The 12,487-nt window shown below is 37.2% G+C and overlaps 1 long non-coding RNA gene across 4 annotated transcripts in view; it reads right to left on the bottom strand.

Annotated features, from left to right (window-relative positions):
* Positions 1–12,487, bottom strand: part of LOC143653488 (uncharacterized) — a 157,968-nt gene that overhangs the window by 125,355 nt on the left and 20,126 nt on the right. For all 4 annotated transcript variants that reach the window (XR_013161321.1, XR_013161320.1, XR_013161322.1 and 1 more), the window contains exon 3: positions 11,782–11,985. This is a non-coding gene — a long non-coding RNA (uncharacterized LOC143653488). The remainder of the gene's footprint in view (positions 1–11,781; positions 11,986–12,487) is intronic.

Genomic DNA, 12,487 nt, shown 5'->3' with positions numbered 1-12,487 from the left:
ATATATTTGTAAATGTAAAATTTATAAAAGTGTCTCATGTAAGCATGGGAACATAGAGTCCAAAATCCATAGGGCAGGCTCTGAAGCTGATGATGCCAATGGAGGATCTGGACAAACTCCACAGGAGAGGCTTGCTGGCCAAAGCAGGAAGAGAGCCAATACTCCTTAAAAGGCTTCCAGTGATTAGATTAAGAATCACTCATTGCAGAAGACACTCCCCTTGGCTGACTGCAAATGGAATCAGCTGTGGATGCAGCTGATGTGCTCATGATTAAACTCTATGAACTATCCTTATAGCAACAGACAGGCCAGCACTTGCCCAATCAGACAAAAAGGTACCACTCCCTGGCCAAAGTTGACCCATGAACCTGACCATGACATTGTGTCTTTCTAGAAATTTTTTCATCTTATCTAAGTTATCTAATTTACTGACATAGAGTTGCTCCTAATGTTCTCCTATATTACTTTTAATTTCTATTTTGTCTCCTGTAATACCTGCTCTTCCATTCAGATTTCAGTGATTTGAGTCTTTTCTGTTTTTCTTGCTCAGTCTAACTGAAGGTTTTTAAATTTTGTTAATCCTTTCAAAGAACTAGCTTTTGGTTTTGTTGTTTTTTTAAAGTTGTTTTTGTATTCTTTATTTCATTTATTTTCACTCTTACCTGTATTATCTCCTTCCTTCTATTTTTTTTGCTTCATTTTCCAGTTTCTTTTGATGGAAGATTACATTCATGATTTGATATCTTTCCTCTTTAATGTAGTCACTCATAGCTAAAAGTTTTCCTCTAAACACTGCTTTATCTGCATCCCTTAAGTTTTGTTACACTGTACCTTCATTTTCATTCACTATAAATTATTTTTTAATTTACTTTGTGACTTCTTTGACCTACTGGTTATTAAGAATACTGTTTAATTTCTAAATATTTGTGAATATCTCAAATTACATGCTGTTATTAATATATTATTTCACTAGATGGTAACTGAGGGTGATAGTTTTAACAAATTTAATTATCTTAAATTTATTAAAGATTGTTTTATGGGTTAACATGTGTTCTAACTCAGAGAAGTTTCCATGTCCCTTTGAGAGGAATGTGTATTTTGCTGTTCCTGAGGGAGTGTTCCATAGATGTTCTATAGATATGAAAGTGTGACATTAAACTCCAACTCTTATTATTGAACTATTCTTCTGTTAATTTTGTCAGATTTTAAGTATGTATTTGGGAGCTTTGTTAGCAGCACATATGTTTGTAATCATTCTATCTTCCTGGTGATTTGATCCTTTTTATATTTGTTTCTGTTCTTTTACCTTCAAATTATTTGTCTTTAATATCAATCTGTACTCTTTAGACACCATGATGTTTGATCTTGTTTTTATTTTCATCCAGTGTGACAATCTTTGTAAAATTACTGGATTGTTTAACTATATGGATTATAAATAATATGGATAGTGAATATAATAACAGCTGTAAATATATTCCTGCTTTGTTCACTCCTCTCTTTTTCTTTGAATATATAAAGTTCAGAGAAAACAGAGCCAACATGAGACCAAGGCATTCGGAGATGCAAGAAAAAAATACCCTTGGGAAACTTTGAAACCAGAAGCCAAAGACCACAGCAGATGCCAGCTACATGTTGTCCCAGCTGACAGGTGTCCTGAATCCATTGGCCTTTCTTGAGTCAAGGTGTCTTTCTCTTAGTTTAGACATTTTTTATGGCCTTTGAACTATGAATTTACCCTTAATAAGTTCCCTTTTAAAAAGCCATTCCATTTCTGGTATATTGCATTCTAGCAGCTTCAGCAAGCCAAAACACCAACTATATTGATAACATTACATATGAATAGAGAAAGCAATGCAATCAAAAGAAGTGGTTTCAGATGGATTAAAAAAAAATTCAACCATATGCCACTGCAGAAAATACAGTATAGATTTAAAAATAAAAGTGGGTTGAAAGTAAAAGGATGAAAAAGATGCATATCCTGGAAACAGTGACCAAACAAACCTGATGTGGCTATATAACATCAGAAAAACTGGACAAAAATTAGAAATGTTATTAGACATAGAGAGAGACATTTTACAATAATAAAGGCATAAATCCATCTGGAAAATGAAAAACTGTAAAAATATATGCACCTAAAACAGAAATCCCACAATATATATGGCAAAAACTAACAGAATTGAAGGGGGAAATAGACAATTCAACAATACTAAGTGGAGGCTTCTGTATCCAAATTTCAGTGATGGATAGATTATATGGACAGAAGATCAAGAAGGGAATAGAAGACTTGTCCTCACTTCTAAACCTAAGCCAACTGGATATAACATATCTAGAGAATGTTCTGCCAAACAAAGGTAGCATATACATGTGTCTCAAGTGTATGTGAAAATTGTCCAGGATAGACCTTATGTTTAGGACGTGAAACAAACCTCAGTAACATGAAATTTTAGAGATAATATGAAGTTTGTTCTCTGAACTAAGGGAATGGCATTAGAAATAATTGAAACAAATTAGGGAAACATGAATATGTGGAAATTAGACAACACATTCCTAAATAACAAATGAACCAAAAGGAATAAAAAGGGAAATTACATCATAACTTGAGAAGAATCAAAATGAAGACAGAACATAATAAAACTTGTAGGATGAAGCTAAAGCAGTGCTGAGAAGAAAATTTATAGCTACAAATTCTTATAAAAAAGAAGAAAGATATCAAATCACTAATTTACCCTACATTTTAAGACACTGGGAAAAAAAGAACAAACTAAACTTGAAGCAAGCAGAAGGGACTTAATAATGAAAGTCAGAGTGGAAATTGATAAAAGACAATAGTAAAAAAAGAAAGAATAATCAATGATACCAAAATCTGGTTTTTTTAAAACTTAACAATATTGATGAGCTTTAAACTAGACAAAGAAGAACTTAAGAGAGAATTTCAAGAATAAGAAATGAAAGAGCGGGCTTTAGCATGACAGTTCTAGTTTGCTAGCTCCCGGAATGCAATATACCAGAAATGGAATGGCTTTTAAAAAAGGGGAATTTGATGAGTTGTTAGCTTACAGTTCTAAGGCTGAGAAAATGTCCCAATTAAAGCAAGTCTATAGACATGCCCAATCAAAGGCATCCAGGGAAAGATACCTTGGTTCAAGAAGGCCGATGAAGTTCAGGATCTCTCTCTCTCTCTCAAGTGAGAAGACACATGGTGAACACAGTCACAGTTTCTCTCTCAGCTGGAATGGCACATGGTGAGCACAGTGTCATCTGCTAGCTTTCTCTCCTGGCTTCCTGTTTCATGAAGCTCCCTGGAAGGCATTTTCCTTCTTCATCTCCAAAGTGCTGGCTGATGGACTCTGCTCCTCATGGCTACCTCTGCTCTCTCTGAATCTCTAAGTTTCTCCAAAATGTTTCCTCTTTTATAGGATTCCAGTAACTAATCAAGACCCCACCCAAATGGGTGGAGATACACCTCAACCTAATCCAGTTTAACAACCACTCTTGATTAAATCACATCTCCAGGAAGATGATCTAATTACAGTTTCAAAATACAATACTGAATAGGGATTAGAAGAAACTGTTGCCTTTACAAAATGGGATTTTGGATTAAAACATGGCTTTTCTAGGGTACATACATCATTTCAAACCAGCACAATGACCTTACAAAATAAAAATATCATTAAAAATACTATGATCATTTGTGTGCTAACAAATGAAATAATTTAGTGTAAATTGACAAATTTCTAGAAAGACATTGTTTTAGTTTACTAAAGCTGCTGGAAAGCAATATGCCAGAAATGGAGTGGCTTTTAAAAAAGGAATTTAACAAGTCATAAGTTACAATTCTAAGGCTGTGAAAATGTCCAAAATAAAGCACCAAGAGGGTACGTTCACTCAATAAAGGTTGATGCTGTCTGGGGCACCTCTGTCAGCTGTGAAGGCACATATCTGACATCTGCTGTTCCTTGTTTCTGGTTCATTGCTTCCAGCTTCTGATGCCAGTGGTTCTTTTCTAAGCATCTGTGTGCCTTCACTTAGTTCCTCCAGTCATTTGTTCAAGCAAGCATTGGCCTGATTGTTATTGTGAGTACATTTCATGAACTTAAATCATGAGCAAGTTCAATGTATCTATGGCTAATTATATCTGAGGATATTGCCTTCAACAATGAGAGATGTCTTGACAAATCAGTAGGAGGCTTTAAAAAGAGAAGTGATGATTTCAGGAGTCAGAAGAGAAAATTTCCATCTCTACCTCAGCTGGCCAGCTTCTCCTGGGGAATTCAGCCAAAACCTTCATTGGAGTTCCCAGTTTGCAGCCTGCCCTGAAGAATTTGGACTTGTGCATCCCCCAAATGTGCTGGTTTGAAACTGTTATGCACCCCAGAAAAGTCATGCTCTTTTAATCCAATCTTGTGGGAGCAGACTAATTGTGGATAGGATCTTTTGATTAGGTTGCGTCCATGGAGATGTGACCAACCAAATTGTGTGTGGGACATTTTGTTTAGGAAAGTTCCACGGATCTATGACTCTGTCCATGCAAGGTGGGTCTTAATTAGTACAGTGGAGTCCTTAAAAGAGCTCTTGGAAAGAGAGAGTGCTCAGTGCTGACGCAGAGAGCAGAAAGATGAAACCAAGACACAGATGTTTGGAGAAGCAGAAGGATGGAATCCCAGGAGATACCAGAAGCTGAGAGAGCTGATTAAAATCAGAAGCCAGGAGAAAAGGACAGCAGACATCACCAAGTGCCTTCCCATGTGAACAGAGAAACCCCAGACATGATTGACCTTTCTTCCAGGAGCATTAGCAAACCAAAACACCACAGTTGCATGAGACAATTTTAATAAAATTTCATAATATTTAAATATGTCTCCTATCATTTCTGTTTCCCTAGAGAACCCTGACAAATACACCATATGACCCAAAAGTTCCACCCTAGGTATCTACCCAAGTGAAATGAAAACATATGTCCAGACAGAAATTTATACATGGATGTTTATAGCAGCATTATTTAGAATAGTCAAAAGATGGAAACAACTCAAGGACCATCAATATATAAATGGATAAACAAAAGGTGATATATCAATATGATGGAATTTCATTCAGCATAAAAACAAATGAGGTAGTTATGTATCACACAACATAATGAACCTTGAAAATTTTGTGAGAAATGAAAGAAATCTGTCACAAAAGACCACATGTCATTTGTGCTGGTTTGAAGCTGTTACGTACCCCAGAAAAAGCCATGTTCTTTTTATCTACTCCTGTGCTTGAAGACCTATTGAAAGGTGAGACCTTTTAATTAGGTTGTTTCAATTAAGATGTGACCCACAATTTCAGTTTGTTAAAGCTGCCAGAATGCTATACCAGAAATGCATTGGCTTTTACAAAGGAGATTTATTAACTTACAAATTACAGTTCTAATTCCAAGAATATGTCCAAATTAAGGCATCAACAAGAGGATACCCTCACTCAAGAAAGGCCAATCACATCCAGAGTTTCTCTGTCAGCTGGCGAAGCATACAGTTGGCATCTCCTGACTCTGCTCCCAGGTTGTAGTGCTTGCAGCTTCTGGTTCCAGTGGCTCCCTATATCACCTCCCAAGCATCTCCAAATGTCTCTGTCTAGGCATCTGGCCTCTTTATCAGCTCCTCCTAATCTCAAGGCAATGTGCTCCACCCTCTTTGAGGCCTAAGGTAGCAAAACCCTTCTTGAACAATAAAGCAGAAGGCCCACCCTCTGCTTCCATGACACATTCACCCTCTCCACATACATGAGGACATCTGCCCTCCTGGCCTGAGATTTCCTGGCTCAACATCTTAGATTCCATGGTTCTACCTTTGAAGTCATTTTTTTCCTTCAATCTGTCCCCTTTCTGTCCCTTTTAGTCCAGACTGGCAGTGGTTCCATTCATACAGATATCACAAAATATTTGTTAAGTTGGCACACAACATATAGGGCTCAAACCCTCAGACAATAGGGATTTCTGCAAATACTTCCTGGATAACTTCATCTCCAATCTTGTTTCTGCTTTTTTTTTTTTTCTGATATGGCTGATTTAAATGGCTAGTTAAATCCTTACAAGGGGCAAATTCTTCGGGATCTCATTTTCCAAAAGCTCAGAACTTTCCAAAGTATCAATTTCTGGTTTCTTTTGCCCAAGAGTTCAGTTCTTAGCTTATCCCTTTTCTGTTGCAATTTAATGTAAGCTGAAAGAAGAACCCAGGTTGAATTTTCCATATTTAGTTCAGAAATTTCCTTAGCTAGATATCCAAGCTCATCACCTTCAAATTCTACCTTCCATTTAATATCAGGGTTCAATTTTGTCAAATTCTCTGTCACTTTAAAGCAAGGATCACTTTTCTTCTAGTTTGCAATGCCACATTTATTATTTCTGTCTAAGGTCTTATTGGAAGAAACTTTGCATCCATATTTCTACCAATAGTTTCTTCAAAGAAATCCAGGCATTTCCTGTTCATCTCATCACAATTCTTCTGGAATATTCCCCTTATCCATGTAAAAAGTTGTTTGGTATTTCCAAATCATCAGTACCCCACTTCTGATACCGAAATCTGTTTCAGTTTGCTGAAGCTGCCAGATTGCAAATATACCAGAAATCGATTGGCTTTTACAAAAGGAATTTATTAAGATATAAATCACAATTCTAAGATGATGAAAACATTCAAATCAAGGCACTAACAAAAGAATACCTTCACTTAAGAAAGCCCAATTCAGGGGCATAATGAGTTATGGAATTTAGTTAGTATTTCAGGGCAGCAAGTAAATAGCCAGGGACAACCTGGAACATCTGTTTGGGGGCCTTCAGTGACTGTACATACATTAGACACCAGTCTGGAATGAGCGGAATGGCCGATATCCCTTGAAGAGCTGTAAGTCTCCCAAGCCATGAAGTCTGGTGCCCCTCCCCCACTGGCATGGCAGGGTATCTCAGAGTTGGTTCTCTGAGTGAAAAAGAAGCCCTCTCTATTAGGAGCAAGGAAGGTGGCACAGCCAAACTCCAACTGTGGAATCAATGAACAAATTCAGACTGCTGTATACAAGCTCTGTGCCCAGATAAACCAAGAAAGGAACCCAGAGGCTTCACCCCAGCAGAGAGGGGATAGGGCTGGTAGTAAAAAAGCAGAGACATTTTAAATTGAAAAAGCTCAAAATACTGGAAAAGGGCTGGGTCCCAGGAAAAAAAAGGGGGCACACAGACCTAGTACAAACTCTGGCTCTTGATTGACAAGCCCAGGTAGGCTGGTGTTCAGCTTTGAAAAGGATTTTTTTTTCTATTTTTTCTCTCCATTATTTTTGACTTCCTAATAGCCCATTAGATAGAACTATGGGCATTTTCAATCCTCAGCACTGCCCCAGGCAAGGGCAGAATTAACATATGTCTGAGACACAAAATAACTAATCAGGTGAAGGAGATAATTCCCTATAGGGCATATCTTTAAGTAGTCTCTAATGGGAGCAAAGGAAGGTAGCTCAGCAAAGCTCCAATTGCGGTTTTAATTCCAGCAGAGAGGAGACATGGCTGACAGATAAAAGATTAAATTAAATTAAATAAAAAGGAATAAATATGGAGGGTTTGGGGACTGGCTGACCTTTAAAATCTGGAAAGTGGGGCACATACAGCCAAGTACCCACTCTGTCTCTTGACTGGTGGACTTTGGGGGTTGGAGACTGGCTCAGAAAGGGGATTTTTTTCTACTTCTTTTAAAAAAAACTGTTCTAAGTAGCTCATTAGAAAAATCCTCAGGAATTTTCACTTTTCAGCTTGACCCAAGAGATGGATGAGTGAAGATAGGTCTGAGCAAAAAAGTAATGAGTCAAATGGAGAAAATAATCCCCCAAAGGGTGTATCATTTCCAAGAAAATGGGGAACAGGGCTCAGCTCAAGTGGTAGCCCTTCTTCAGGGAATTCATGTCCCAGGGACTGGGAAACAGAATGAATTTAAGCCTGAAGTCTAACTCAGTATCGTCTTAACCACACCCCTGGCAGGGACAAGGGCTGCTGAGAATTAAAAACATTACATCATTTTACACTGATGGAAAGCTGTGGGATGATAAACCTCACTATCTGGGAAGAATACAAAAAGCACAAAGTCAAGAGGCTTCATAGGAAAGTTTGACAAACTGCTGGGTCTCACCCTCAGAGAAACTTGATTCTGATTTCACCCTACTCCTGCAATCTGTGTTATGGGTGTCCTAGGAGGAGAAGAGAAGGAAAAGGGGGCAGAAAGAATAATTGGAGAAATAATCACTGAAAATTTCCCATATCTTATGAAAGACATAAAATTAAATATCCAAAAAGTACAGCACACCCAAAACCAAATAGATTCAAACAGACCTACTCCAAGACACTTACTAATTAAATTGTCAATTGTCAAAGACAAAGAGAGAATTCTGAAAGCAGCAAGAGAAAAGCAATCTCTCACATACAAAAGAGGCTCAATAAGACTATGTGTGGATTTCTCAGCTAAGGCCTTGGATGTGAGAAGGAGTGGTGATATATTTAAGATACTGAAAGAGAAAAAGTGCCAGTGAAGAATTCCATACCTGCCAAAACAGTCCTTCAAAAATAAGGGAGACTTTAAAATATATTCATACAACCAGACACTGGGAGAGTTTGTGAAAAAGAGACCTGCTCTACAAGAAATACTAAAAGGAACACTACTGGCAGATAAGAAAAGACAAGAGAGAGAGGTCTGGAGAAGAGTGTAGAAATGAAGGATATCAGGAAGGTAGAGAGAGAAAGAGAGAGAGAGAGAGAGAATATGATACTACATCCAAAATCCAAAATCCAAAATGGTAGAAGAAAGTACTGCCTTTACATAGTATTACTAAATGTTAATAGATTACACTCCTCAATCAAAGGACATAGACTAGCAGAATGGATTTAGAAAACAGGACCCAACCATATCTGCCTATAAGAAACCCACTTAAGACCCAAAGACAAAAATAGGTTGAAGGTGAAAGGCTGAAATAAGATAATTTTATGCAAACAGCAACCAGAAAAAGTGGGGGTAGCTATACTAATATTAGACAAATTAGACTTCGAGTGCAAAACAAAAGAGATAGAAGAACACTGTATTAATTAAAGGGAAAATTCATCTTGAAGATGTAAAAATCATAAATATTTATACAATGAGACAGAGTGCCCCTAAATACAAGAAGCACACTGGCAAAACTGAAGGGAGAAGTAAACACCTTTACAATAATACACCTCTCTCATCAATGGATAGAACATGTAGACATAGGATTAATAAGGAAATAAAGATGTTAAATAGTACAATAAATGAGCTAAATTCAAGACATTTATAAACACAATACCCCACAATATTAGGATATAAATTTCTCTCAAATGCTCATGGATCATTCCACAGAATAGATCACATGTTGAGTCACAAATCAAGTTTCACTAAATTAAAAAAGATCGAAATTATACAAAACATTTTCTTTGATCATAATGGAATGAATTTGAAAATTTATAACAGATGGAAGGCTGGAAAATTCACAAATACATGGGGGCTAAACCACACATTCTTAAACAACTAATGGGTCAAGAAAGAAATTACAAAAGATAGTAAATATTTTGACACAAATGAAAATGTGCGGGGTACTACTGGCTTTCATAGCTTTAGAACTCTAACTCCGAGTCTCAGGCATCACATAAATACCTGAAGTTTCTGGGAATGACCAGGTTATATACAAACAGCTCAGTATCTCAGAATTTAGAAATAACAGTTACAACTACTTAATATAGTGTGTTTTGCCCATTTTTCAATTGGGTTGCTTGTCTTTTTGTTGTTGAGTTCAGGAATCTCTTTATATATTCTGGATACTAAACCTTTATCTGAGATGCATTTCCCAAATATTGTCTCTCATTGCACAGGCTGCCTTTTTATTTTCCTGAAAAAGTTATTTGACATGCAAAAGTGTTTAATTTTGAGGAGATCCAATGTATCTATTTCCATTGATTTTCCATCTCTTCTATTGTGCCTTTCATTCCCATAAATTCTGTGATTTGTTTTTTCAAACCTTTGAGTTCTTCTTTATGTTCTCTCAATGTCCTCTTTATATCATCCCTCAACTCATTGATTTGAATTTTGATGAGACTTTTCATGTCTGTTTGAACATTCTGGATTAGTTGTTTCAACTCCTGTATCTCATTTGAAATTTTGGTATGTTACTTTGACTGGGCCATATCTTTGATTTTCATAGTATGTATGACTCATCATTTTTTGCTGGTGTTTATGCATTTGATACCTTCATTGGCTTATTCTGGAGGTTGTTTTCACTCTATTACACAGGATTTACTTGCTGATGGCTTTGTTTTCTGTTCTTTGACATTCAGTTCAACTTATTCTAAACCTCTAGAATAGGTTCTGTTTAACTCATCAGAATTTTTCATTCCTTATTTTTGTTTCTTCCCTGCCTATATGGAGACATTTTTTTTGAGAAGGGTCTCCTCAGACATTATTGACCCCAGTCAGATTTTCCCAGACCAGACATTGCCACATCTCAGGAAGAGAGAGTAGCCAGCATCAGTTTTCCCTGAGGGTGAGACCTAGCACATTGTCAAACTTCTCTAAGAAGCCTCTGTGTTTTTCCTATCTTGCCTAGCATGTGGTGCTTGTCTGCCTACAGTTTCCCACCAGTTTAAAATGATACAATTCTGTTGATTTCAGCAGATTCTTCCTGCCAGGGGTTTGGTTGATATAGAAGTGAGATATTTGGTGGGTTTTGATTGCTTCTGTTTTCCAGCCACTGGGGTCTGAATTCCTTGAAGGAGGGATTCCACTTCATTTGGGCCCTGCCCCCCCCCCTTTCTTGGGGATGATACACCCTTTAGGGAAATAATCTAAGCCAAATTCTATAAGTGAAATCATTACTCTCCCCCTTAACTTGAGACATGAAATCCAGGAGTGAAAATTTCCCTGGCAACATGTAATATGACTTCCAGGGATGAGCCTGGCCCTGGCACTGTGGGATCAACAATGCCATCCAGACAAAAGTGGAAAAGAAGTGTAATAAATAAGGTATCAGTGGCTGAGAGAGTTTAAATAGAGTTGAGAGGCTACTCTGGAGGGTTCTCTTATGTTAGCTTGAGCTAGGCATCGGTACCTATCATAATTTGCCAAACACCAACCAAAACCATTCCTGCCAACCCTAAAGAACACCTAGGGCTTTATATGAGATTCTACAAAGGTTCAATGCACTATGATTAATTTTCAGAAACGTACAACCTCCAGTGGGTTCCTAGGCCAGATCAGTCCTGAAACACTGAGAAGCCATTCTCTCCAGAACACTAACTAGTTCCATCTCTCTATCCCAGATTATTGACAGCCCTTTCCAATGTGAAAAATCTTGAATGGCCATAGCCCACATACTCTTAAACATTGGGGGAAAAAATCAAAATAGAAGGTAGAGTTAAAACCAAGAAGATAGGAATTAAAAAACGAGTATGGTTGCTGAATCATTATATTGTTATTTCTTTTAAACTCCTGTGTCTTGGGATAGCTAGAAGTTAAAACCTAAAATTGTGGAATTGTAACCCATACCAAACTCTGAAATCTATTCTACAACTAATTGTTATGGTGTGCTTTGAAATTTATTGCTTTTTTGTATATATGTTATTTTTTACAATAAAAAACACACATAAAACACTGACCATCAAGGACAAAAACATAATCACCTCTGTTGTCCCCCATGAATCTTTTACCAATCACAATGCAACTTCAGAGCTAACCATCATTCTGACTTTGGCAGTTATCTTTGCTTTACCTTACGTGCTGGTTTGAATCTGTGGTGGATCCCAGAAAAGCCATGTCCTTTAATCCTCATTCAATGTTGCTGGCTGAGAACTTTTTGATTGTTTCCCTGGAGATGTGACCCACCCAATTGTGGGTGGTAACTTTTGATTAGATGGTTTTCATGGAGTTGTGACTCCACCCATTCCACCTGGGTCTTGATCAGTTTACTGGAATCCTTTAAAAGAGGAAACATTTTGGAGAGAGTCCCTTTTTAGAGCCACAAGAACTACAAGAGCCCATTCAGCCAGAGATTTTGAAAAACATTCCTGGGGAGCTTCATGACACAAGAAGCCTGGAGAGAAAGCTAGCAGACATTGCCATGTTTGCCATGTGCCTTTCCAGGTGAGAGAGAAACCCTGAACTTCACTGGCCTTTCTTGAGTAAAGGTAACCTATTGTTGGTGCCTTAATTTTGACATTTATAGACTTGTTTTAATTGGGACATTTTCATGGCCTTAGAACTGTAAACTAGCAAGTTGCAACTTAATAGATTCTCTCTCTTTTAAAAGCCGTTCTGCTCCTGGTATACGCATTCTGGCAGCTGGTAGACTAGAACATCTTTTATACTTACTATCTTTACATGCATCCTTGAAAATATAAACTAGTTTGCCTGTATTTTAAAACTCTCCGTAAAAAGAATTATACAGCTCTTGTTTTTTTGTCCAATATTAAGTTATC

Source organism: Tamandua tetradactyla, chromosome 13 (assembly GCF_023851605.1).
Source record: "Tamandua tetradactyla isolate mTamTet1 chromosome 13, mTamTet1.pri, whole genome shotgun sequence".
In the NCBI taxonomy this organism is placed as follows: Eukaryota; Metazoa; Chordata; class Mammalia; order Pilosa; family Myrmecophagidae; genus Tamandua; species Tamandua tetradactyla.
Note: the sequence above shows the minus strand (reverse complement) of the source record. Positions and strands in the feature narration are given on the sequence as shown.